Source organism: Pogona vitticeps, chromosome 10 (genome assembly GCF_051106095.1).
Source record: "Pogona vitticeps strain Pit_001003342236 chromosome 10, PviZW2.1, whole genome shotgun sequence".
In the NCBI taxonomy this organism is placed as follows: domain Eukaryota; kingdom Metazoa; phylum Chordata; class Lepidosauria; order Squamata; family Agamidae; genus Pogona; species Pogona vitticeps.
The window spans coordinates 19,147,086-19,151,481 of NC_135792.1; the positions used below are offsets into that span (position 1 = coordinate 19,147,086).

At 42.7% G+C, this 4,396-nt stretch overlaps 1 long non-coding RNA gene across 1 annotated transcript; it reads left to right on the forward strand.

Moving 5' to 3' along the window:
• The first annotated feature begins 1,215 nt into the window (after positions 1-1,215).
• On the forward strand, positions 1,216-1,673 carry LOC144584376 (uncharacterized). Its single transcript, XR_013538578.1, has 2 exons — positions 1,216-1,425; positions 1,462-1,673. It is a non-coding gene; the product is annotated as an uncharacterized LOC144584376 (long non-coding RNA).
• The last annotated feature ends 2,723 nt before the right edge of the window (positions 1,674-4,396 follow it).

Here is a 4,396-nt window from a genome sequence, read left to right on the forward strand (position 1 = left end):
GCTACGGAGAATAATGACGGGAGAGATGGAAGTGGGTGGTACATCACAGAGGAGGAAGCCCCCAAGGGTGGTGGATCCAGAGACCACAGAGTTGCAGGACGAGAGGATTTGGGGTGATGCCATGAAGAACTAGAACCAGCCCTGTATGCCAAGGGGACATTTGATTTGTGGAGGACTCTTGGTTACTGCATTACTTGATAATCTGTGTTCTTGGACATCTGGACAATTGAAACTGTACCATCTGCATGAAAATTTGTTGAAAATACTTACTCACACACTGAAATGTTTCTGAAAAGGGACTACAGTACTTTTAAGATTGACAAAGGAGATTTCCAAGGGGGGTTGGGGAAGATTAGCTTAACTATTTGCTTGGAGTTTCTCATTTGCAGAAAAAAAAAGGTTGAAGGGATCGCTGCCCCCCCCCCCCAGTGGATGGAAAACAGACAGAGGTTGGAAGATCTTCGCCATTACACCATAGAGCAAAGAAATTTAGTGCTGTAATAAAAATGATAGGATTTCTTTTCCTTGCATATGTATCATCCTGATGGGACTTGTGCTTTTGTTTTAAAGTTTAACTGCTTGTATTATTTCTAAGTTTACTCTCTGTGAAAACATATGGTTTTGCAACTGCTTTTTACCAGTCCTGGCTTCCTGACTTTTCCAATTTCATCCTTTCAAAATCTGTTATGTCTTTACTTGTTGCTTCTGCAATTTGTGGTTTAGAGTTTAAATTCCGCCATCTTATTGTTGTCAGAATTTAAAAAGGGGGGAGTGAAGGCTGCCCATTCTAGGGTTAACAAATAAGCATTTTATTATTATTATATCTCACTCCATGCACCGCTTTTATTCCCATTGCTTCTTCCACAACGCAGCAATTGTATTTAGTTTCAATACAACTTAATTATTGTAACGTCTGGCACACGCATACTTGTGTAACTTTATGTATCTGAATGTATCTGTATCCGAATGGATCTGTATTAGAAACTGCTTTTACCGTAGACTGACCCTGGCTTGGATCTCTTCTCCTGACTCTTGCCACAATCACACCAGGGTGCTAACTTTACAAACACACCCTTGCATATCAAAACACATAGTGCCTCAATGGCCTTCCATCTGCTAGCTGAGAGATATCGCCCCAAGGAGCAGAACACAATACTTTCACTTCCCAAAACAACAGGCCTGCTCAGAGGGCAATTAAGGAGATAATTGGCACCCTTGGTATGCGTAGGGAGGAAGCTAAGGCACTTCCATCTTGACACCAAGGGAAAAGCTGTTACTTGAAGGCCACCATATACAATGCAACAATAAACAAAACGACAGAGATAAAACGAATATCTGGGTACTGTCAAATCAGACACATAGTCGCCATCTGAGTAATTCATAACCTTAAGGCCAAGGGGGCATGCGTATCATATGCACATTCAGGTGCCAAGGGGGCATGCGTATCATATGCACATTCAGGTGTAGCCAATAAGTCAGACCCACAGAACATTTAGGGCCAATGGGCATAGAGATCCAAAGTTTCGGGTTCAGGACACCAATCAGAATCTAACTGTTTACGGCCCTTTGTGTGTATCTCTATAAAACATCCATGCACCCGTGTTTCGGGGCTCTTCTCTGCTTTTAAGAGATTGGGCCCTAGCTGTGTAATTTAATAAATAATTGGCATTCTATACAGCTGGTTGTCTCGTGTCTTAGTCTGCTGCCTCTGCCGGAGAATTGCCTCGATTTTCGGGGTTAACAGAATCCTCATAAAGATTCAACAGTCCATGGAAGGGTTAGCAGGACGGTTTTGGCCTTATACAGTACTTGGTTAGCTCCCCTATGCCCTGTAACTCACTGGAGACCTTGGCAGCCAGCAAGGTAGCTGATCCCCAACCCAGAGGGGGTGCTGGAGATACAAGCAGAAAAGGGAACATCAGCACTGTCTTCAGAAGGAGTCAGAGACCCCAGGGGCATGACAGGGACCTGTTTATACAAGTTGCCCCTTTTCAGAACAGAGAGTTAATCATAGCCATTACAGACGCTGAACTTACCAGCGTCAGTGGAGGTAACTGGAAGACCAGAAACGCCAGGACTAATGAGAGTTTAGTGCCAGGAACTCACCCCCTCCCAGTGGTTAGATGGGTTGGGAGAGGTTACTTTATCTTTTGGTATGCCCAGACCCCCCAAAATCAATAAAACCAAGGGAGAACTAATAGCAAAATAATGGAAGCAAAAGAAACAAACAGGAAGAGAGGCCAGGGGCTTGCTTCAAATTCTAGAGGCAGAAGAAACTTTACTGATAGGTTAGTGGCGAAGGATGGTTACTTTAGGTTTCAAAGGCTCCTCCCACTGATACCCAGTGTGAGAGCATGCAAGATTGTTATTTTTCTAACACGTATAAGGGCTGGATTGATTGGAACCCAGATGGAGTGTTTTTTGTTTGTTTGTTTCAGTCATTATTGTGAGTGGGATTACTGTGTGTGGCCTGGTCTCTGGTTCCTTCCATCAAGGATTATGCCTGCCTTGCTCACTGGACTCAAAGACAAGAGAAGCCATGAGGTTGTAAGAGGGAAAGAAATATCACCATATTCTTGAATTTGATTTTGGGGGACATTGGTTGTGTGTTTGTTTTTTTTTACCTACACTTGCTTTCACTTCTTACCTTCTGAGAGAGAGATTGTGTGTGCTTTTTATTTTGCCTTTTCTTCCTGTCATGTGCACTCCTGCTTGCAGATTTAACCATGGAAGTGCTGAATTGATCATTTTATGCCATCAAGTTCATTCCACTGTATGAGTCTGACTCAGCATATGTCTGCCATTTCATTTTTCGAGGAGTGCTCTAGGAATGTGAAACTTGCCCAAGGCTACACAGGTTGGGTCTTCTCATGGAACACACACTAGGAAATCAAACTCTTAGCCTTTAGCTCAGCAGCCAGGTATTAAATTCACTGAACTACGAGAAGGTACTGATAAGTATTGAGCCTTTCCCAGAAAAAAATTGAGCTAGGAAGCTGTAACTGCCACACTATTCTACATATTCCCCCAGGAAGTCAATGCACTTGCAACATCTGTCCTGCAGCTTCTTAAGTCCCTGCAAATAAAATTCTTCTGACTGATGGTGTAACCACTCCTTTGCAGCATTAGTTGCCTCCAGAACACTCCCAAATCGCTGCCCCTTTAGGTGTTTTTTGAGTTTGGGGAACAGATAATAGTCAGAAGGAGCCAGGTCAGGAGAATAGGGTGGATGAAAGCCTAAGGACATCAATTTTGCCATTGTTTCACTTGCAGTGCATCACAAGGCATTGTCATGCAACAGGATGACACTTTTGGAGAGCTTTCCTCGACGTTTTTCCTTGATGTTTTGCCTCAACTTTGTCAATAAAGCACAGTGATATTTTGCATCGATGGTTGAACCCTGTTGGAGGTAGTCCACCAAAAGAACTCCCTTCTAATCCCCAAAAATTGTTGCCGTTTGCTTCTGCACCAACCTTTGCACTCGGAACTTCTTTGGCCTGGGGGAACCACTGTGCCTCCATTCCTTATTATTATTATTATTATTATTATTATTATTATTATTATTATTATTATTATTATTATTATTATTATTATTATTATTATTATTATTATTATTATTATTATTTATTTTATTTATATCCCGCCTATTTAGTCAATAGACCACTCTAGGCGGTTCCTTTGTCTCAGATCCATGTCTCATCACCAGTTACCACTTTGCCCAGGAAATCTGACTCATTTCTTGCAAAATGTTTCAAAACAGCCACCGATGACTCCACATTTCCTCTCTTGTTCAAAGCAAAGCAAAAAAGCGAAGTGTGCTGCTTATATACCGCCCCATAGTGCTTCAAGCACTCTCTGGGCAGTTTACAAGTTAATTATGCAGGCTCCACATTGCCCTCCTTCCCAGCAAGCTGGGTACTCATTTTACCAACCTAGGAAGGATAGAAGGCTGAGTCGACCTTGAGCCGGCTACCTGGGATTGAACCCCAGGTCGTGAGCACAGTTTTGTCTGCAGTACAGTGGTTTAACCTCTGCACCATGAGGCTCAGTGGTCCAAAGTTTGGGGATCCACTTTGCTGCCAGCTTTCTCATTTCCAAGTCATTGTGGATAATGGCACCAACTCTCTCACGTGATATTCTCAGATATGTAGCAATACTTTTGGCTGATATTTGGTGGTCCTCCATGATCATGTCATGGATGGCTTTCACATTTGCAGGCACAGAGACAGAAACAGGCCTTCCACTGGGTTTCTCACTTTCAACATCGAATTGGCCAGTATTACAATTAACAACCCAATGTTTAACTGTTGCATATGAAGGCCCACTGTCACTCATAGTTTGTGACAATTCATCATGGATCTGCTTTGCACCTTTCCCTTGGAGAAACAGGAACTTG